This window comes from Micromys minutus, assembly GCF_963924665.1.
Source record: "Micromys minutus genome assembly, chromosome: 21".
NCBI classification, from domain to species: domain Eukaryota; kingdom Metazoa; phylum Chordata; class Mammalia; order Rodentia; family Muridae; genus Micromys; species Micromys minutus.
In genome coordinates, this window is record NC_137956.1 from 28,437,694 (window position 1) to 28,461,228 (window position 23,535).

The 23,535-nt window shown below is 44.6% G+C and overlaps 1 protein-coding gene across 4 annotated transcripts in view; it reads right to left on the reverse strand.

Annotated features, from left to right (window-relative positions):
• The window catches only part of ZBTB38 (zinc finger and BTB domain containing 38), a 69,129-nt gene that overhangs the window by 27,482 nt on the left and 18,112 nt on the right, over positions 1–23,535 (reverse strand). For 2 of the 4 annotated variants that reach the window (XM_080934497.1, XM_080934499.1), the window contains exon 3: positions 22,016–22,080. The gene's annotated coding sequence lies outside the window, so the exon portion shown is untranslated. Of the gene's footprint in view, positions 1–7,386; positions 7,489–8,444; positions 8,879–21,060; positions 21,424–22,015; positions 22,081–23,535 lie in introns of those variants that run through there. The other 2 variants (XM_080934498.1, XR_013975473.1) reach the window with 2 other exon arrangements.

The following is a 23,535-nucleotide window of genomic DNA, read 5'->3' on the forward strand; positions in this document are numbered from 1 at the left end:
GGAACAACTACATCCTGGCTCCCTACTAGTCACTGCACTTGACACCAAACCTACAGCCTAACAAAGGTTGCCCCAAGTACCTGATGCCTCACCAGATAGCACAACCATATGTTGCTTTCTGTTACAACCTTACAGAGAGAACTTTGCTCACATGAAATGGGCATAGCTATATATGTGAAATGACATACAGAAGGAAGGGCCAGTGGTTATTACCTTTCCTTGCATTAGGTCCAGAACAACATCAAGCCAGTGAAAAGACTGTACAGACTGCCTGGTGGTGATCCTGATGGGCAGACTCAGAGAGTGTACAATATAAACCACAACTGACCGCTGCCTGTTTATGCTAAGTCTCTAAGTATCCACAGTGACCTTCAAAAAACTTGGGGCTGGAGAAACGGCTTGGTGGTTAAGAGTAGGTACTGCTCTTGCAGAGGTCCCAAGCTTGGTTCCTAGCACCACATCTGGTGACTCACAACCACGTATAACAAGGATTAGACTCCTCTAATCTAAGTGGGTACCTGTACTCAAAGGCGCCTGCCCACTTACATTCATATACTTAAGCAAAATAAGTCTTAAATAAAAGGCTTACAGCATTAAAACTACTTCTTACCCTCTTGTTATTAGCCCACGTTTAATGCTCAGATTACCTTCCTGAATTTGTTTGTATCTACTTGAGTTTTAGACCTTAATCTATGAAATGTAAGCCTAAGGTACTTCAATTTTTGTAGCTGGTCTTATAGCTTTGTCTTCTTTCCCACCCTCCCCACCACCCGGTTTCACCCCAACACGGCTACTAGCGAACTGCAAACAAGCCCCCAGAAGGCCAACAACATGCCTCTTGGGGCCCTCCCACTTATATGCCCTCTGTAAAGTCCTCAGAATTCCAAATGTCACACAGTCATAGAAACTATCTGCAGCTGGCTAAACCAAGCTTCTGCTAAGGCATGAGGCAAATCATGGCCAGTAGCCACATCCCACACCTGGGATTCAAATGGAAGCACGTTCTTATAATACTTCTGGATTTTTAAAAGAAACCAAAATTCCAAAATGTGTCTACAAATTTTACTGTTTCTAAAATTTCATCTGTCCGGTGACTTGCTGTCCTACATTTAAATCCTGATCTGTCAGCACCCAAGGTCTCCATGAAGTCCTCACATGCACTGCACCTGGGTGACACTCTTGTTCTCCAGAGTCCTTCCAGCCTGTTTGTTCCTGTGTGGAAACTCCTGACACAGATCCTGGGGGCCAGAGTGCAAGCTCTCCCCTTCGGCCTGTACATTTCCTCATGCTTCAAGTTCTGACTGAACCATCAGATCTGCCCATCCTCCCTTTAAGAGGAAGAGGCTCCTATCCACCTTGAGCAGGTGCTGTCATGGGGAACAGTAATGGCTGAGTAACACACAGGACTTTATTTAGCTCTGTGCTAGAGGACTCTGAGATGACATCATCCCATTGCATCGCTGTGCTCTCCCTCATGACAAGGACAAAATGACTGTGAGAACAGAACCTGGCAGTCAGAGCTTCAAGACAATGGGACAACATGAGAAAACACAACTACTGAGACACAAACCAAAACTGCTACTTTGAACAGAAGAAGCCAGTGCTAGAAGGCCAATTTCTTCTCTAGAGGTGTCATGGAGTCACAGAGCTGGCTCCTTGGAGGATGCTCTGAGTGCTCACTGTGCATTAGGATTTCCTGGGAGACGACTCTGGGGCTTTTGCCCCATTTTGCTTTCACCTCCTCTCTCTCTGCCTTCACTGACAACCTCACATTTGTTCTGGTTTCCCATTGAGTTCTAGATACATGGTGTCAAGGTGCAGCATCACAGGTTTGGGACTGAGCCCCGGGTGTTTGTACTTTCCCTAGACACATATTTCCATCTCCTACATTTCCCATAATCCCTCCTCCATGTTTCCAATTTGAAGCAGCCATTAGCAGCAATAATCTCTGAGAGAGGTCAGGAATGGTGGCATCAGCCTCTGACGCCTCTGCGGGCTGTGAAAGCCACTTCCTCCTAGAGCTTGGGAACCCTGGGTAATCTGCAGAGTTGTTGGACAAGCACACCAGAAGGTCTGAGGACACACAAACATGGCTTTTCTGACTATGGAAAGGCTACAGGAACTCTGACCAGTGTACAGATGGATGTATCATAGTTCACACCAAGGAAAACAAGAAGGAAAAATGGCTGGGAGTGGGAAAAGAACATGAAGAACTACATTTTTGGGGGGCTTTTTTTTTTTGCCAATTCTGCCCCGAAATTACTTTCATTAAAGCAGAATACATCAAGGGGTGATGTCGAAAGCCTGTAATCCAGCACTGGGAAGGCTAAGGTGGAAACATCATGAGTAGGAGGCTAGCCTGGGCTACAATGAAAGATAATCTCCCTACAACAACAAAACTCAGAATGTGTGTTTCTGGTCCTATTTGGGTATTTAAATGTTCACATGTTCGAGAAAGAATTTATCTACATAGAAAAAAAAAAAAAAAAAGCTCTACACAAACCTTAGCCATCACAGACAAAAGCCCACAGTATGCTGTTTAGAACAACCGTGCTTCAAGCACATGCATCTAAAAATAACCTAAACACAGGTTATGTTACTGGAATACTCTAGTCTGTGCTTTCGTTTTAGAAAACACGCTCACAGGCTGCACACTGGGCGGAGCTTCACTCAGTGTGCACTCAGTGCAGAAAATGGCCACCGGGTTGGGCCTGCACACTACAAGCAGGGCACCTTCTGGGGACACTCTCCCTCCAGATAGAGAACCTTTTTTTCCCCACCAATACTGGATTTCTTTGCTGAACACCCTGGTTAAGTAATCACCAAAACTTTTACTATCTCCCGAGCAAGGGAGCCTCGTGGGGGAAAACACATTTTTAATGTAAGATGGTTGCTAAGATTAAAAGGAAGACTCCTGTTTACAAAAGAAGAAAACCACGTTGACAGGCATTTCTTGAAGAGAAGTGCAAAGCATTTTGCCAGAAATTAATAAACAGAAAAAAGTCTTAAAGCAAACAAACAAAAAGTCTTTTAATTGGTTTCCTGGTAAAATGTAAAAAACAAAAAGACAAATGCTGAGAAATTAAATAGACAACAAAGCGGGGTAAGAATTCACCCAGAAGTGTATTTCTATTCAGGAGAAGCATATTTCTATTTAGAAAAGGATGTGTCTTCCAGGTGATGACAGTATCTGTGTAAAAAGTCACATCATGGAGAGGGGGGCTAAAGACACTCCCTCCATAATCACTGGACCCTGGTAGGAAAAAGAAAACATCAGGGTTGTTTTCTTCACCCCAGTTAGCACAGGCCCCAAGGACAGCAGGCGCTAAGGCCCAGCCCTGTAGCATCTCTGGTCAGTCACCTGCATTAAAGAGTGATCCCTCTCCCGTCATTTCTCATGAAAGCAAAGGCGGGACCCAGTTATGCCAGAGGAAGGGGACACAGACGGGAGGTGTGATTCAACAAGCACTAAGAGGGTGTGACGGTGACACTTCCATCAAACAGATGTGTGATTCAGTGCTGAGGCCATGGAGAAAATGGCTGTTTGAGTCATGTCAGGGACCACAAGACCAGAAGATATATGTTTAAGCAGAAAGGGAGGTGTATTTGTTAGAAAAAAAAAAAAAGGAAATCCTCATTTACAATCAGGAGCCAATCACAATCCTGCCAGAGCTGATGACAGGCTTCTGGGGTCACACAAACACACAGAGCTGTGAAAGCTGCTGGGGATACACTGTGGGGGAGGCCAGGGAGGGCACCAGAGCCCTTGGAAATGGAGGCCCAGCCCATCGTGAGCCATACAGGTGCTGGGAACAAGTCCTCTGTAAGAACAGCAAGAGATTTTAACCAGTACAGCCATCTGTTCAGATAGCCCTGGTAAAGCCTTGATCTATACTAAACTCCCTGTCACTTCAACAAGCACAGGATAGAACAGTGTAACAGTTGGAGCAAATACATGAAAACGAAGCTGGGAGACCAGGCTTCCAGTGTGGCTTCATCTTAGCATAAATGTACACCTATGTGCTCAAGGTTGTGAGAGGAAGGGGCTCATCATTTATCAGTTGCCTGCCATGCTGTAACCACTGATCAAATTATCACTCAAAGTTTCACAATAGACCAATATAAGCTTCGGATGGAAAAACTCAGCTTACCGGGACTTTGTTCACGTCACAAGCCTGGAAAATGGCCCAGCCGGTTTGAGAGACTGGGTTTATCTGACTCCAGTATCCTCATTCCAGTGTATTAAGCTCATATGCTCAGAAAAATAGACCCAGCATTCAACAGATGTAAGCTCAAAGGCAATGGAAATAAGTTACTTTTAGAAACTTTTTGCAACAACAGAACCGTGTTTTTTTTTTTCATTCATTCTTTTAACAAAGATTCTGACTTGTCTGCTGTGAACACTGATACAGTGTTAATACCACCATCAAAACCACATTTAGCAGCCCGAATTTTAGTAATGAGACGTGTGTTTTGGAGCATGCTAAGGTCAGTGATTTGTGTAAGCTAGAAACTTATGCAAACGAAGCCACTTAATATTCATTGTGCATATCTCATTACCTTGCAAAGGAAAATGCCCCCAAACACAAAATGTACCCCTTGTCAGTCTCCAGTTCTCGGGCCCATTCCTCCTATCCAGGGCCCAAGGAAAGCTTTGTTCCAGAAGCTTCTGGAAACATGTTCCTCTGAGGCTTTTTGCTTTCCTTACAGGGTTCTTTATGACTCCCCAGATCATTTCTTTGCTTAAAAGGCTCAATGCTCAACCACATTCTTCCTATACTCTAATGGGAAACCTCTTCATCTTTTCCTGTATACCTATAGCTCCCGTTTGGCCTTCCCCTTCCTAAAATGTCCAGGTAAAAGATGGCAGCTTCACTGCTTTACACTCAGTGCCCCAGGATACAACTCGTCACCTCCTTCTTAAGAGTCCCCATGGCACCATGGCTCTGGGAATGCTATGCCAGCAGCATCAGGTACTTTTTCTCCAACGAGATAGCTGACTGCCATTTTTTCTCATTTGCCCACTTGCTACCCCAAGAGGATGCCATCTACTGTGGGCCCACCCCATTTCTTGCAGCCTTCTTCCTTATTCCCTCTCCTCCCAACCTCCTCTAAGCTACTCACAAGGACATGCTTCTCGGGTACAGCCATGACATTTCCCTGTTCAAAGAGCCTTAATGACACCATTGATTAACACATTCTGATTTCCTAGTTGGCATTCAAGGCCATTATTGTTCAGCAACAAGTGTTCTCCAGTTCTGTTTCAACCTGGACGCCTGAATAGGCCAGTTCTCACTCACCTGCACTCAATGCTTTTCGTGGATTGCACTCTGTTTTCTCAGTCTTCCCCTGTTCCTACGGCAAGAGCCTCCTCCAATTACCAGAAGATTTCTTTTTACATTTACTGCCTGGACACTCACACACACACACACACACACACACACACACACACACAGGGGGTTGTGGGAGTGTGTGTGTGTGTGTGTGTGTATGTGTGTGTATTTCTTGTTTGTCTTTTCAAGCTCTACCGACAGTCTGAGAGGGAAGTGTCACTTGTTTTTCGGTTGAATTCTCTAGTCCCTCTATGGCATACCTATGGCAGCTACTTGATAAACATTTGCTGCCTAACATTTATAGAACTGCATAAAGTTCACACGCCTGTGTGCAGATCTGTGGTCTCATTTGTTTTTGTATGAGACTTACGGCGTAACAAGTGGCGGTCAGGTCCTGTAATCTGATTTCTAGTGCTTAATGCAGTTCCTGGGGCTGCCATTTGGTTTTCTATCCCATGAAGCACACAAAAGTGTTTGTGTTTCTTCAATTGCTTTATTTTAGAATGCCCAAAGTCGGCTGATCTACAAAGCTGAGAGACTGTTTTGAATCAAAAACTTCTCTTTTCAAACTGCTTCCTCTACCCCCCCACTAGGGGTTATGTACATAGATAAAGAAGTCTCTATTGCAAGTGACTGAAATGGAAAAACGAACATTTTAAAGTTAGGTTTCATTTTGAAAATAAAAATGATGGAAGTCAATCTCCAGCAGCCTTACGCTGATTACCAACAACAAATTGCTGACAGTTGGACAAAGAACTCCTCAATAAAAGACTGAACGTGACCAATATAATTATAAAACGTGTAAACATTGCTTTGAATACCCAAGAATCTCAGAGAAGTTCAATAAAATAATGAATCCAGAGGCCTTAGGACTATCAACTGAAAGCTTAAGTTTAATAGATGTTAAAAGTGAAAACAAGTTTTAAAGTTTGAATTGAAAAGCAAGAACTTTGAAATGTCAATGACTGTGGTCTGTCCCCGTGACAGATGGCATCGCATAGGTGCCCGAGCAGCAGTTCGAGAGAACCATGACTGTGGGCTTGCCCACCAACTCTGCCTTTTTCGGTAGAATTTAGACCGCAGGCTTCTGGAGGACAGGCATTTAATTGTGAACTTTGTGGCTCCAGCAAAGCACCGTGAAAGACTAGACCCAGCAGAGGAAGCGCTAGCTTCAAAGTCTTCCACGACCTGCCACGGTTTGCATATTTCAATCCTGCAATTCTCTCTTCCTTAACTCTTAGTAGTACCGTTGAGGAGTAAATTGTTAATTTTTTAAAAAAGATTTACTTATTTATATGAGTATACTGTAGCTGCCTTCAGACACACCAGAAGAGGGCATTGGATCCCATTACAGATGGTTGTGAGCCACCATGTGGTTGCTGGGAATTGGACTCAGGACCTCTGGAAGGACAGCCAGTGCTCTTAACCACTGAGCCATCTCTCCAGCCCAAGAGGAGTAAATTATTACCACACTACCTGGCACATAAATATGCATAAGCATTTGACAAATGGTAGCTGTTCTTGTCACTGCCTAGGACTTCCTAACCACCTAGAAGATAGAGCTTAGTGTGCTGGGCTGTCAAGACATCTACGTGAGAACCGCAGATGTCTCTTCATGCTTGCATACCCTACGGCAAGCAGAGAGCTCACTCTACGGCAAGTGGAGAGGCTGGCAGCATGGACCCTGACCTCAACCCACTGCGAGCAACAGCAAAAGTTCAGCTAAACACTCTGGGATTCCATCTTGTTTTGGGGTCCTTACGACCTGAGGAAGCCACAGATCTATCAACACACACACACAAAAGTTCTCATCGTATCTACCAGCGGAACCAACACGCAAAGCCTGTTGCCTTGAAGCTTTGTTTGCTAGCTCTCCCGTGGCCCAGAGGCCTGGCACACCACGTGCCCTTAATGACAGAGTGCTTGAGAGTCGTGGAAAATTTGTAGCACCCAAATGTGGCAGGTGGAGCTCATGATTCAGACACCTTGAATCTCTCAGAAACTGCCATTTCTTATTTCACGCAGGCTACGGAAAGACATACACCTCAGTTACCTCAGTTAGAACACGCCAGCCTTAACAGTTAGCTTCCGTGTTTTGGCAGAAATCACTTGGAAATCCTTGGTTCTGAGCCCTCCATGTCTTCCACACCAAGATCTAAGAAAAAACGAAAGCGCAGCGATTCAGGACTAGTGTCTAGGATTTAGGATTTCAGCCGAAAATGTCATTGCCATTAGAATCTTCGAGGTGCCTTCAGAAAATCGGGAACTACACCAAGGGCTCTCAGTGAATGGGTAAATCTCTGTAACACCCCTCAGCTGTAGGGTACAGTTCCCCATTTTACAGCTGCAAACACTTCTGTGAACCTGTTGCTGGAGGTCACACTGAGTAAGTGCTGCGACTCAAACCCAGGTTAACTTCAGCACAAAGATAGAGTCGAATGAAGAATCCACATCACAGAACACTAAATTGGAGTCTTAAAGGCTTTTCTGACAGTGACCCATTTTATTACAAATTATGTTATATAAGCCAAAGGCTTCATTAAACAATGTTTATCTGTACTGTGTGCAACGGTTACTTTTTCTAATCTTTTCTATCGTACTATATATTCTAATCTTTAAAAAAATTTCAGCAATGACCCATCAAAGGAATTCTACTAATGCGTATTTGGTCTCGGAAAAACACTGTAGAAGGCCTATGATTCTAGCAGTCAGCCGACCGCTGTAAGTTGTAAGTTCGAAACCAGCCTGGACTGTTAGCATACTAAACATTCTAGGCTCTTTAGCCAGACCCTGTCACAAGACACAAACTCTGCTCTTTGATCTTAGCTACAGTAAGACGCTATTAAGTTTCCCCGAAACCACAACAAAACTATTCTTTCCAGCAGCACGAACCAGAGCAAGCACTTGAGCTTCCCAATTAGGAGAATGGCCTTTAACCTTTCAAATACGCATACGCTACATAACCGCTTATCATTTAGAATAGATCGTTACAAGGGGTTTTCAATCCGGCCCAACATCCAGAATGGGAATCAGGCACTCACCCACCGCAAAGCAGGAGTTATACAGTGGAAGCGCAGATAGATTAAAATCTCAGGTTATTTATCAGCTAACCTGCAAAGAAGGGTCTTAAAGGCTGACTGTTGAATTGTCCCAACAAGACAGACGGCTGCAGTAGGAGCAGGAGGCCGAGGCTGCAACCCCTGGGGGGGCAGGGCCCTGCCTTTGAACGTCCGGTTCAATTCCAGGGGCTTGGTGTCGCACTAGGATCTATCTCATCGCGATCCGGTAGGGTCAGGAAGCAGCTCGGCTCTGCGCTTCAGGGGAGGGGAGGTGCGACCGTCCCCAGCCCCAGGTGCGCGTCACTCCCCGCTGCCCCCCTGCAGCCGAGCGAGCCCGGTGGGGCGGGACGCGGGCACCTGCGGGCGCTGGCTGCTCCGTGTCTCCGCTGCGCGTCCGGGGGGAGGCTGCAGCCTGGCGCCAGCGCTGCCCACCGGCTCCCGCCGCCCCAGCCCCACGCCCCGGAGACGCGCGCGGGGGGCCCCGGCGCACTTACGGGGCTCCGCTCCGCCGCCCGCGCGCTTCCGGACCTGCGAGGCCGGCCGCAGCGCCGCCCAGAAAATGGACGCCGCCGGCGGCTGGGCCCGGACGCCCCGGTCCGCCCCCGGTCCAGGGCAGGCCCGACGGCCGTTCGACCTCAGACGCCGACGCGCAGGCCTCGGGGGCGCTGCGGACCGCGAGGCTCCAGTCCCCCGGCGCCACCGCCGCAGAGCCAGGCTCGCACAGGGCTGCGCCGCCACAGAGCAGGCCCGGGGCACCGGGCGCTGGCCTTGTGCACCCCAGGCTTTTGCGGTTTTAAGGGCACTAAATTCCCAGGAACAGGGGGTATCACCTGTGCTTTCCCATGGCTGTCAGGAGACTCCTGGATTATCTCCCACTGTGGTATAAGAACTGGCTCATGCAGTAAAATAAAATAAGAGCCACCGACTGCCCGCTGACATCCTTCTTACACAGATTCGCAGCGTGGCACCTACCGCCTCATGCACACATAAGTGCAGGTGTTTTGAACCATCCAGCACTGAGTCTTTAAAAAAGAAAAAAAAATTTTTTTTTGGTCCTTTGGCGAAATCTTAAGGTTTTGAAAAAGGATAATTTCCTGGAATACAGTGTTTGCCATTTCTGCACTCCAGTTCCTGACCAAGCATTGAGAATATGCTCATCTTGGTAGGTTGAAAAGATTTTTAATACTATATGCAAAGTAAAGCCCCTTAAACGATGCAGAAAGAATGGTGTCATTTAAAAATGCAGATTTGTGAAGGTTGACGGGTTGGGCAACGTGCATACACATGTAACCAGCAGTTCCTGACCTTCTCAATGCCAGCACCCTTCTATTCTCTCGCTCCATAGGCCAGTGTTCACAGATTAACCCCACTAAACTGCATTTATTAAGTAATGATTCATCTTCCCCTTAAAAAAGAAAAAGGAGCTTGAAATGTTTTTGTCTACATAACTGCCAATGAGGACTTCCACAAAACCTGAGCTAACTTGTTGGCAATAGTAGATACCTTAAAAAAACAAAACCCGAAGAAACGCATGGTCTAATTGCATGTTTGAATGTTTCCATTGAGGCTTTTAGAAACTCTGAAAATGATTTTAAGACTCGGGGAAAACTGGTGCACATAGATTGGGAAGTCTGTAAGCCGTATTGCTGTTGCTGATTCCCTGGGACAACTGGGAGGTGGCGGGCAAGGCCTTTTGGATTCAGCAGGCCTGTGTTGACAGCCTGTGTTTGTTGCTATGCGAGGCCACTTCTCTGACCATCAGCTTTGGTATCTAACATGCAATAAGTTTTAGTATTAATGTCTACCTTCTAGGTGGTTTTCTAAATTGAATTAAATGATACACGTGAAACATTCATGATAGCACCTGGTATCGTAAGTACTCTCGAATTTGAAGCATGTGTGAGTATTGAAGGTTAACTATTCTGAGTTAGGGCTTCTGTTGTTTGTAGTGGTTTTCCATGGGTGATCTGCTAGGGTCACTCGGGACCTATGACCTAAGTCTGACTCCAGGGTGTTCCGGGAGGTGTCTTGATCAGATCCTGTCAACAGCCTGTGACTAGTGAAATTTGGCTCTGGCTTTAAGAGTCTTGGCATGTGAATGGCTCCTCACCTAGCAGGCCATTCACACACAGTTGCATTTCTTTCTTATTGGAGCCAAATATTTCTCCAGAAGCAAGCATGTTTCCGCACATTGTCTTAATAACTAGACTACGTCAGCAATAGCCCGAAACTTATGTAACAAGCCAGTCCTTCAAAAATTTCCATCCTTCCTCATAACTAGACTCTCTCAGTCATCCTTCTGAGCATGGGGGAACTATCTGGAAATTTCCAGAAACATCCCATGTTATCATAAGTATGCTCTTCTCAGTGAAGGTTTTCTTTGCAATTTTCTTTTCCGAAACAACTACCTGTGGTGTTTTCTTCATAATAATTTCCATTTTAATGCATTTAAAAATGTACAAGCAGAGGATCTAAGATGTAAAGTCTTGTGAGTGCTCTATCTGGTCATCTTTGCGCTACAGCCCCTGGGCCTTGCCCAGGAAGCTGTCTTTGTTTCTGTCTAATTCCCACACCGTTGCTGTGATGCTGCATGTGCCTCCTGATTACGATTATGGTGTAGTTTAACGCTGACTGTTCCCTTCTCTTTATAGGACTCCAAGAGAGCAGCTACAAAGACTTTTCAACCCACACAAGGTGTCCCACACAAGGCAGCAAGGATCAGAGAGAAAGGGGAAGAGAGAGTGTCACATGCATGAAATTCAGTGTCATATGAGATGGACTATGTGATACTTGGAGTTGTGCTGGTTTAATAACCTAATTGGACAAGTTCATATGTTGCCTCGGCTATACAAAGTTTCAATAATCTACAGTTTAAAGCCTTCTTTGGGTTTTGGTTCTTTTTTTTTTTTTTTTTTTTTTTTTGGAGAAATATGTCAAGCTTCCCGAAGAACTAAAAGGATGGTAATGGGCCTTTCCCTCCCTCCTTTTCTCCCTCCCTTCCTTTCTCCCTCCCTCCCTTCCTCTCTCTCTCCCTTTCTTCCTTCTCCCCATCTCCTGAACCTTGGAAGGTTTCAGCCATTATTCTTTTAGCCCTACATAGTCCAGCATTTCCTTTCCAAGACATTTTTTTTTTTCTCTTAGAATGAGAACAGTGCTTAAGAGTCAGAGATTAAAAAAAAAAAAAAAAAAAAAAAAAAAAAAAAAAAAAAAAAAGTATGGAAGCCAGGAATAATATAGTGGTGCAGACCTTTAATTTTAGGACCTCAGAGGCAGAGGCAGGCAAATCTCTGTGAATGAGTTCCAGGAAAGCCTGAGCTACAGGGTGCTGAGACCCTGTCCAGAAAACAGCAACAGCAAAAAGATAAAGCGGGGTGGGGTTTCCGCTGAAATAACCAGGGACCGGCACGGAGGGAGGGGACATGCACCGAGCCTTTCTGCTTCTACACGTGTTCAACATTTTCAGAGTAAAGTTTGAAAAGGTTAAACTTGTGAAGGATTTTTAAATGCTATAAAATGTTTGTGCTGTGATATCAGATAGGAAAAATGTGCAGTGTGCCTACAAACATTAAATTGTACTAAAATGTTTACTGTGTGTAGATAAAAGATTTAAATGGTTGGTGTAAAACATTAAGTAAAGCTCTGGCTATTTCACAGTGTGCGTATCGTAGCTTTCTAAGAAAAAGTAATAAAACTCGAAGACAGCATTAAATAGGAAATATGCCCTGAAATTGGGGGCAGTGGAATGACTCTGTGGGTAAAGATATGTCCTGTCAAGCCTGATGACCTGAGTTAGAATCTCAGAACCTTATCATTCACCCTCCTATCTCCACATGCGGGCCATGCAGAGGCCAATGCACACACACACACACACACACACACACACTCGTGCACACACGCACACTCTCGCGCACACACAGTTTTAAAAAATATTATTAGAATTTAAACAAAACATATTGACTCAATCTGCCAAATTGGTCCCCAGAACAGATTATAATTTACAAAACAGAATCACCATCTATGCCTGTCATCCTCTGGAAACCAAGGCAGGAGGGCCATGAGTTTAAATCCAGCCTGGGTTACAAAGGGAGACCCTATTTCAATAAAAGAGGAAGGGAAGAAAGGAGGGAAGGAAGAAAAAAGGGAAGGAAGAAAGGAAGGAAGGATCAATCTTCAAATATGAATCTAACCCATGACCTACTTTTATATGGCCTAAGAATAGCTTTTTTTTTTCAGGTTAAAATATTTTAAAATTTATGTGTATTCATAATATGTCCTGGGCTGGGTGTGTGCACACAGCACGGGTGCCTGGGAGGCCAGAGGCATTGAATCCTCTGGAGCTACAGACTGCTGTGAGCAAGGTGGGTTCTAAGAATCCACCCTGGGTCCTTTGCAAAAGCATTTTTTTCTCTTAATCAACTGAGCCCTCTCTCCAGCCCAAGTTTTACATTTTTAAATGTTTGGGTGGGGTGTCAAAAAGAAGAACATCCTATGATGAGAAATCAAGTGAAATTCAAATGCTATTCCCCATAGTCATGCAGAGACACAATTGCAGCCAAACTTATTGTAGTTATTATAGTTAATATTCTTTCATCAATATAAAATTTGTGGAAATCTACAATATCTTCAGCTTTGCTTCAACTCACTGGTTTTTAGATTTTGAGACAGGGTCACTATAACTCCACTGGCCTGGAACTTACTACATAGACTAGACTGGTCTTGAATTTCCAGAGTCTTTGTCTGCCTCTGGAGTGCTGAGATTAAAGGTGTATATATAGCGCCATGCCCAGCTTAAATCAACTTTCTGGGACACCTCTGATACAGAGTTCCTCGTGGATCCCAATAGGGGAACCAAAACGGAGTCCCTCTCACTACAGTCCCAAATACTAAACTGGAATTAGGTTGGTGCTTGACCTTCTGAGAAAACAGTAGATAACCCTGAAGTAGGCCAGCTCTGGCGGCCAGATAAGGAAGTTCCTCCACTTTAACCCTCCTAACGGAAGAAACCCAACGGGAACCTCTATGTTCCTACTCAAGCTCCCTTAGACAATGTGGCTCTTCTTCCAGGCTCAAAGCAGCCCATGGCTTTTATATCAGGTGCTGCCTGATTCACAGATCTTTAGTGAGCGCCAGCAAAGTCAATGCCATCTTCAAACTCAATTTGTTGAAGTTTTTATTTCTTTAGTTTGGCATCGCTAGGGCCTGAACCCAAGGCCTTTATGTATGCTAAGCAAACACCCTACCCCCTATTCCTAGTAAACAGTTTTTTCAATTTTGCATTAAAAGAAAAAAAGCTTCAGCCACTTTCTATCTGACTTTTTATTTACACTTCCCTGGAACTGAAAGCAACTGTTTGGTGGAAAGGTACTAAACCAGGAGTTAAGCTTGAGTCTACAGTTGACTCCAGAAGGAACAACTTCTCAGGCCAGTTCCTTCAAGGAGAGAAAAGGAGTCATGCCTGGGGCAAGTGTGTCTGGTTTGAATTTCTGTAAGAGGCAAACAAGAAGCACAAGAAAGACAACATACTAAGTGTTACCATACCCCTACCCACCCCCACCCCCACCCCAACCCCCACCCCAGCTCCCACCCCCACCCCAACCCCCACCCCCATCTCACCCCACCCCCACCCCAATCCCCACCCCCTAAACTGGTTCTTCTGCAGACCAAGCAATTCAGACAGTCAGAACATCCTCTGGGGATGGTCAAGGAGCACAGACCACACAGAAGGGAGGAGGGAGGCTAGGGAAGAAGGAAAGGAAGGAGGAAGAGAAGGAAGGAGGAAGCAGGCTTTGACGGAGTCAAATGCAAGGAAGCATGAATGTAGGAAAGCTAATTTTTTTGGACCGGCAGCCTACGGCGGGTGGTTTGGGTACTATTAGCTATGGTCACATCATTTTATAAAACCCCTATTTTGGTTAAAAAATAACAATTCTCAGAACTAAAGTAACCTGTATTTTTAGATTCTTACCTTCCTTAACCTACCCTTAGTAAAGGCTGACCACCACGGAAAAGTTTATTTATTGCTCACAGACATTCTTTAACCCACTGTTTGCCTTATTTCCCTGGCTACCCTAAGCACTGGCTGACCACCCGCCCCCCAGGCCAAAAGAGGGACATTTCCCATTCCTTTCCCATTTTCTGTCCCAGGAATAAATCCCTCAACGTCTTTTTCCAAATAAAGTCTATGGTGTCCTTGAGTCACTGGTCCCTTTGTCTGTCATCTTCTCCCAAACCTTTTGGGTAGAGCTCCAATCTCTGCCCTGTAGTAATCCTTGGGCACAGCACAAACCAAACACTTTCATCTTGTTTAAACACTGGTGGAGATCTAATAGGACAATGGGGAAAGGGGTCTTCTCTGGCATTCTTAGCATGAAGAACCAAGCCTTTGTTTTTTGAAACAGGGTCTCTAAAACCCTGCTGGCTGGAAACTCACTATGTAGACTAGTCTGGCCTTGAACTTTCAGAGCTCTGTCTTCGTCTGCCTCTGGAGTGCTGAGATTAAAGGTGTATAGCACTATGCCCAGCTTGAATCAAATTTCCAGGACACCTCTGATACAGAGTTCCTCATGGATCCCAATAGGAAGCTGTTGTAAGGCTCCGGGATCACATTTAAGAAGAAACATCAGTGATTGCTGCCCAACAGGTAACATGGAGCAATCAAGTAACACTGTCAACCAGATGTCCAAAGACCAACTGAGCGGCTTAGGGCTCTGTCTTTATGCAGCTAGTCTACACCTGAGGGCTCTCCAAGACTTCTCTACAGCAAGCCCTCTCCACTTTCCCCTTGTACCCTGTAGCCCTGGCTTCAAAGGTAAGCAGCCTCACCTGTTTGCTCGCCACTAGCTGCTGGCTGCTCCTTTTGTTCCCATTTTCTGATTCTCTGCACCCCAACCTGTTGGGATTCTGTAAACCCCACCCCTCAATTACCTGGCAGTAGCCAGGTATGCTCCGCTCCAGTGACCTGACACTATAAAAGGGGCTGCTTGCCCCCTCTTCTCTCTCTTGGCCTCTCTTGCCTCCTGGCTCTCTTGCTCTTCCACCCCTATCCCTCTTCTTTCCCTTCCCTCCCCCCCCCAATCCCCGTCTCCCTCCATGTGCTCATGGCTGGCTTCTGCTTCCCTCTCTCTCTCTCTCTCTCTGCCTCTACTATCTTCTTAACTCTCCCATGACCTGAATAAACTCTGTTCTGTACTATACCGTTGTGTGGCTGGTCCCTCGGGGGAAGGGATTCCCAACATGGGCCCCTCAGAGGCATCTCCCTTGCCCCCAGACCTCGCCGCACCTCCATGGGCCATATGCCCTCCACTCTCTTCATCCTTCCCCTAACACAACTGGCCTTTGTGTTGCCTTCTCTGTGGCTGCCACTCCATTTCAATTCCCAGATGACACCCCTGTTCTCTGCACGTGGATTTCCCAGTACCCTGCAATCCATGGTATAGTAGTTCCTCCCTGTTCCTACTAAAAACAAAACAAAACAAACAAACAAACAAACAAAAAGCCAAACAAAAAAACCCCTCTTTTCCCTTTTCTCAGTTGCAGAAATAAGGAAAAAAGGGGGCAGGGTAAGGATGGCCCCTCTCAGATTTAGCCACTTATTGGCTGGTGGCTTTTGTTCTCTCATCTCACTGGCTTATAAGGCCCTCAGGCAGAGACTCAGCAGCCAGCTCAGTGGTGGGGAGAAGGGCAGCACAGTGAGGCCTTAATTAGAGCAGGGCCTCAGACCTGGCAAAGGATTATAGTATGCAGAAGGAAAAGAAATTTCCAAATATCTACTTGGTAGCAATGAGCAAGGGTAAAGAAGATGCCGTTTCATTATGTAAAGCACACAACGGAAGCCCCCATACATTCATGAGCACCCAAAGTATTTATACTGGCATTTTTGAAAAAACAAAGCAGTTCTAGAAAACAAACTCCCTCTGCAGGCCTAGCACGGCAAGAGTGGACACAAATACTAGTCTCCAGTCCTTAGCAGAAAGAGCAGTCACAACAAAGATGCCATTAAATGAAAAGATCAGCTCCAAGACCCAAGAACAGTTTCATGGTCCCCGAGATATTTTAGGCCACAGCACCGACATTTGGGATCACCTAACAAAGGTGAGTGATTTAGCAACTGGGTTCAACTTACCTGCTACCCTGAAAGCTTTCTAAGGACCTGTCAGGAGCCACGCCTTCCCACCCCACCCCCACCCTCCACTGTCAGCTATTCGAGGGGAGAAATCAAGACCATTTGCCTGCATCTCAAATTCAAATTTTTGCATTCAGGAGCTTCTCAACCTAACATCTGTTCGTGAATTTAAAAGTGGCAGCCGTTCTTGAGGTCACTTGGCAATGTAGGCAGACCAGCTTGGAAAAGGGTAGACAGGCATACGGTGGCTTATTAGAAGCCAACTCTTAGCAAAGTGGTTAGAGAAAAGACAGAGTCCAAGCGAAACCTGTCCTTGACATTGGCTGAGCTGCCTGGAAACAGAAGAGTGGACTTCAGGGAACAGTAACAAAGAATTCCTTCTGTACCAGGAATGATACATAATCCTGCCTGTTCATGTCATTATCTAGCCTTCTGTGGGGACCTGAGTCTCATGGGGGCCCTGCCATATTCCATTCTGCCTGGCTGAAAACAGCGTTAGTTCTCCAGAGAATACTCAAGGAGCATACGAAGATGTGAACCAAATTGCCCAAGTGTCTCTTCCTTCCACCCATGACAGGCAATTCTGTCTAACAAACACCTAGAAGAAGCTTGTCCTATAGCCTGACAAAACCAATGAGGCATGAGAAACCAGCCAGGCCACCTCTGGGGTACTAAATGACCTGCTAAGTTAAGGCTCAGTTTTAGAAGGTGCTTCTAGAAAATTCAGAAGGCTTTTAAGAACCACCCAGTATTTAGCTTGCATAGCAGTTTATCTCTGCTTTCTGATCCTCATCACCGGCCAGGGAGAGAAGCACACTTGCTCACAGGACCTTTCTCAGCCAATCAGTATAATAGAGAACAGTTACATCCGTTAAAGCCAGGACAGAGCCCACGTGCTTTACGCATTTCAAGACAAAGACTGCTTATTGGCCAGCGACGTGTAAACCTTTCCACCATTTTTGTCTTTGTGTGTGTGTGTGGGGGGGTGAGTCTCAGTGTTTTGGTATGAGTTTAAATCCCAGAGTTCTTATAAAAAGCAAAACAAGATACTTTCTAGAACATTCCTTGCTCCAAGAGGCCATTACTGAGTTGATGTTGGGTCTCTGCCAGGATTGCATCACTCCTGGGGATGCAATGCCAAGAGTGTCACCTTCCCAGATAGATTCAGGGCACTTCTGGGGTCAGAGGCACCCATATCTAGTGTCTGACAGGTTGAAACCAGCCACAGGGCCGTGGGACGCCTTCTCACAGCAGGAGCTTGACTAAGGCAGGGGCAGCCATGAAGTAGTGAAGCCTGGCTTTAAGAGGCAGAAGAGTCCACAAAGAAAGAGGGGGCTAAAGTTTGTGTTTACACACTCCCTGCACTGTAGGACTCCACCTTGTCTGGCTGGGTCTTTCTTTACCTTGCAGGCCTCTGCTCCAATACCACCACAGCCCCAGAGAGGCTTGTCTAAACCAACCATTCCAAAGGGGGCACTCCCTACAAGACATCGCCCTTGCTTTTTAAGTGTCTTTTCTTCTTCTTCTTCTTCTTTATGTGTTTTTGAGACAGGGTCACTTGCCCAGGCTGGCCTGGAACTCACAATCTGCCTTCCCGGTGCTGGAATTACAGGCATGTACCAGTGTGCCCAGGTAGTCTTCCTTCTAGCTTTTGTTTTTGTTAGTGAGTTGCTTACTGCCTATCCCGCTATAGTAAAGGCGGGAACACAAGGCGGAAGTTCTGCTCTGTCTTGATTATTTTATTTCTAGCTTGTGGAATAAGCCTGGTAGATGGTAGGTACTCAGTAAACGCCAAGTGTTTATTTAACCTGGGGAAGTTAGCTTTTCGAACAAGCCATGTGGGACCAGAAACTCGAGGGCTTACTCAGCATGATTTAGTAATAAAGAGAAAGGTGCTAGGTTATTATTATTATTATTATTATTATTATTATTATTATTATTATTATTACTATTATTATTATTATTAGTAGTAGTAGTAGTAGTAGTAGTAGTAGTATATTTTTTTCCTCCTCACATATAAAGAGGCTATAAGCCTAAGCTATGACCTGGCCACCAGACTAGTAACAGGGACCCTCAGAAAAGGCTGAGTTAGATTCACATCAGTGCAGTGGCTGGGGGAAAGCCCTGTATGCTTGCTGAATTAGAGCTCAGAAAAACATTTTTCTATTCCCCAAAGAAAAACATGAGTTGAGGATTTTATACTATAAATCATTCAGGCAGAGAAACCGCGCGTTTGCTCATTTCGTTTGGTGTGAGAACAAAGCAGCCGTTTGCAAATTCTTCCTCTCACGCCTGCTCTGGCCTGCCCAATGCAAGCACCTCAGCCAAAATGTGTAAATGAGTTAAGCCTACCTAGTCGGTTAAACACAGAGGAGAAAATACCATTTCCCTTCATTTCAGCTAATCTAGGAAATCCAATAATAATTGTAACTAGGTACGTTTAGAAAAGCTTCATGCCTTAGCAAAAACATCGCACCAAGCGACACACAACAACAACGCAATAAATAATAATTCTTCCGTTTACTTGTTTGTTCATTAGGGCGATAATAGTACCGTGTGTTTCCCAACAGTTTTGTTTGGTTTTCGGCCTCTGTGAATTATATTTGAAATTCTGTTAGGCATGACTGAGAGCAACACAAATGAGTAATGTCACTTAAAAAAGTCGTTAGCTATGAAAATCTATGAGATGACGCAACCATGCTTAAGTTGGAAACAAAAGGATAGAGAGGGCTCCAGTGTGGGACCTCTCAGCCTCTGCTCACACTAGAACAACAACTGCTGTTCGTCCACTGAATCTTGCAGTTAGGATTCAGATTCGTTTCAAATGGCTCATTTGTGCTGGCCTATCAAGATGGAAGACACTCTGTTAGAATCTTCCTGAACAGCAAGTGTTTGAACTCCAGATGCTGAGCTCACTCTTTGTCCAAGAGCAAGTGACAATAGGTCCCATGCTTCTGCGGTTGTTAATGATGCTGGTCTTAAAATAAATGTCCATACTAAATCAGGTTACTGACATTGCCCCGTGGTCTGCAATCGGATAGATACTATATTCAAAAGACACTTAGTCATTTTAAGATCCGGGCAAGAAGCAAAATGGCTCCCAAGCAGATTGGGGGGAGGGGAGGTGCTGCAGAAAGAAAGCTATTCTATGGCAAGCCCAGGGAACAGAATTACTAGACGAATCGTGTTCTACTGTAACGGAGCCACAGAATGATTCCAAAGACAATAATTTATTTGGCCTCAAAACACAATAACAATAAACAACCACCCCTTTGACCATGCAGATCATGCTGTAGGAAATGAAAGAGACTTGCTAGAAACAACTATTTACATATCCAGCTCTGAGTCTCAAATTTCTTCACCTGGGAGCAGCTCCCAGAGGCTTCAGACCTGGTAACAGATACAGAGATGCTCCCGTGAGGAAGGAAGGCTTGGGTTTGGGTCCAGCTCTACCCTGAGCTGGGAGGTTACCATGGAAGCCTGAGGAAGTTAGAAACAAGGAGATTTCTAAAACAGCTTTTGTTTCAGAGGCACAGGTACACCCCTCTCCGTACACCTTGCCCTGCATTCTAGAGCACATTGTAGAGAAGCCTTAATTTAGAACACGCTGAGAACAAAGGAGGAGAATGCTGTCCTGAGCAAGCCTAGGTACATTTGCAAACGGAGCTGATGTGAAGGCTTGAAGACCACATTTAAAAACAAAATGTCTCAAGCCAGTTCAAGTTCTGTGGGAAAAAACTATCGGGTTCTCACTCGGCACGTGTCTCCTTTCCTAAGACATTCTTGTGTGTATATCTATTACTGCATTTAAAAATATGAGTCAGTTGCCAAGGAAACAGGTCCTGGCCCAGTGTTAATTTGAAACTAAACTATTTTTGAGGGGTTAGGCTCAAAGGAAAGAGCACATGAAATGATTTCGAAAGATGCCAGGATTTGGCACTTGGAGAGCCACCACTGTTTTTCTGTGATGAGCCATTCTAGGGGCTCGGCTTCATTTAATGGAGCTCAATTTCTGCTAAGAGGGCCATGGAAACTTAGCCTTTTTCCCCTTCAAAAACAATAACCCCGTCCCCCTCTGCTACATGCACAAACAAATCGTGGATTTATCATTGCATATAACAAAATGTGATTTTGGAAGATTTAATTTTTATCGTTCATATAAACACAGTTAAAGTCCGCGTCTTAGAGATGAACGTTTTTGATAGTTCCTTTTGAGCTTATTTTCGTTCTTTGAAATTGTCTCCAGAAGCCCATTTGATTTTTAGTTTTTAACTACAAATTGAGCCAAATCACCAGACTTTTCAAATTCTCCTTTTGTCTGGGGGTGCCACACCTATCCCACTTTTCCAGCAGAATTACTATATAAGTTTAAGCTTCTCTTTATACAGATAGGAGAGGCTATTCAGTTTAATGCCATTCCTAAATATTACAAGAATCTTAGCTTTTAATTTTAAAAGTCACATTTTAATGAGATGGTTTCCTGCATGGCTCAAAAAAAAAAAAAAAAAAAGGTCTATAAAGCATGCAAATCCCAACCTACCTGTGCGTGTCATTCAGAGCAGTGTTAGCATAGCAAGACACTCGGCCATTTTTATGTCAAGCGATGGAGACTAACTGATTTCTCCGTCCTCTTGCTCACAAGTTTGAGATGCGATTGTCACACATACCGAAAAGCATACGCCGAACAGCTTGAAAGTCCTGTGATCACGAGGACTGAATTTATCAACAGCAAAACAGGACTGAAAAAACGAAGTTTCTTATCCAAAGATTCTCCAAAGCTGCAACCAAGGAGGTGCTGTGTTGAATTTTTTTTTCCTCTCTCTTGCTCCTCTGAGAGTTCAAAGCTCAGAGCTGACCACTGCAGAGGCCACTGTCACATTTGCTGAAAATCAAACCACTGCTACCGGCTCTGCAAATACAAACGTGAGAACCGGAGTTGCTTGCTCAGGGCGCAGTGCCTGTGGGTTAAAAATAGAGCCCACCTTGCCTCCTACCTGCATAATAAACACGTAAGTTTCGGGTGTTTAATTTGATATTCACATTAATTAACAATACAACATACATTATTTAAAAGACAGCAAATGCAAGAAGAAACGGGAGACACCATCTGGTAACAGGGTTTTGCTGTTCTTGTTTGGGTTTTAGGGGTTTGTGGGATTTATTTGGCTTTGCTTTAAAAAAAAAAAGACATAATCTTATTTTGAATGGGATGAAAAGCAAACCTCTAGAAGCAAATGAATCCTGAAAGAATGATCATGTCGAAATAACGAAGGTTGTAATGAGGCAAAACAAGTCTTCTTTACCAGATGATATGGCATACAGAGCATTTACATACTCACATCAGAAATACTAGGCAACGTGTAATGAATTCTACACAGCATGCACACACAGCACAGCACGGCTAATCCTGCCTGCCATCTTAGGCTCACACACAAGCAAGACACGGACTGCATGCAGCACACAAGCATGAGGGAAGGAGGTGGCGGCAAGGGACAGCTCACCTTAAATCAGTATCTGATTAACGTTGTAAGTGACATTGCACATCAGCCTCAGAGTCTTGGTTCAACTGGGTAGGAGGGAACAAAGAAAAAATGTCATCAACCGGTGATGCAAGAAAAGCCCAATCACTAACCACTGCTTAGCAAACTCCAAATTCTGCAACCAGGCAGTCGAAGGCAGCCCATGCACTTCAGCAGCGCGGCTGCACCGTGAATGAATCGTCGGCTTCTGCAAATCAAACAGTCCTTGTGCTAAGGAAAGGAAATCAGCTGGAAAGAATACTGTCATATCCTCTTCTTGGAGAAAGCTTGCAATACAGTAGGTATCTGCTCGGGGATGCATTTTATAGACTGTTAATTTTACAGAATTGCTGGCAGCAGCGAGAAAAATAAAATAAAAATAATAATTAAAAAAAATAACAAACCTATTAAGCTACTGCCAAGTGAAGATGGATCTGATAAAGAAAATAGCATTTGTAGATTGTTTTTTTTTTTTTTTTTTCAAAACCCTAAGGTGCCGGCAGGCTTGTAGAAGAATGCATGATCAGTTGTCTGCATCCGTTCTATAACCTTTAACCACAGGCAGTGGAAATGTATCCAGCTAAATGTATCTGCAGTACGGAATGGCAGACTCCGCTGCAGACAGGATTATATGAAGATACGAGCGAAACCAAATAAAATCAGTGCAGAAAAAGAAGCTGCTGTCAGGTTCCTGCAGATGTACAGCTGGCCTTCACAAAGAAGTAGAGCTATCTTTAGGATATTAACCTAAATAAGAGTGAGATTTACAGCAGCGTACCATACATGTTCCAAACATAGGAGTGATTTGTCTGCCCCCTCCCCCTCCAAAGCGAACGAGCTTGTTATAGGAATTGCAAAAGGCTGGGGACCGTATATACTGGCGAGAAGAGACGTGTGCTGAGAGGCAGTGTTCCTTTGTCTGACTTAGAGGCTTATTTTAGCTTCACACTTGCACCATGGCATTGACATTAGGAGGTCAGGGCCGATGCAGGGTTGTTATCCATTTTATGAGTGAAATGTTTCCTGAAAATTAAATCTCATCTACTCAGACACCAAATTTGATGTCTTCTTCATGCTCCCCCCGCCCCAACTCCCCGCTCAGGATTGATGGGACCTAGTATGACTGTATGTAATAAACTGAGATCACGTTCTATAGACTCCAATTCATAATCACGAGGAATAATTTTTTTTAAAAAGCCTTCAAAAATTCTTATGCATAGACCCTTCCTCTTTCAGACATATACACATGTATGCACACATATGTACACACATGTGTGCATGCGTGCACACTCACGCACACATACACTTGGAGTTCAAATTGCGACAAAACATTTAACATGTGGAACAGAAACTATTACATGGCTGCTTATTCAGAATTTCAAAGAAATACTTCGTAAACAAATACTATTTTGCTATAAAGCCAAAGTGAAATAAGAGTAGCTTGGTAGATTTATTTTTAAAGGATCCTATCATTAGATTAAAAAAAAAATGAAGTATAACAA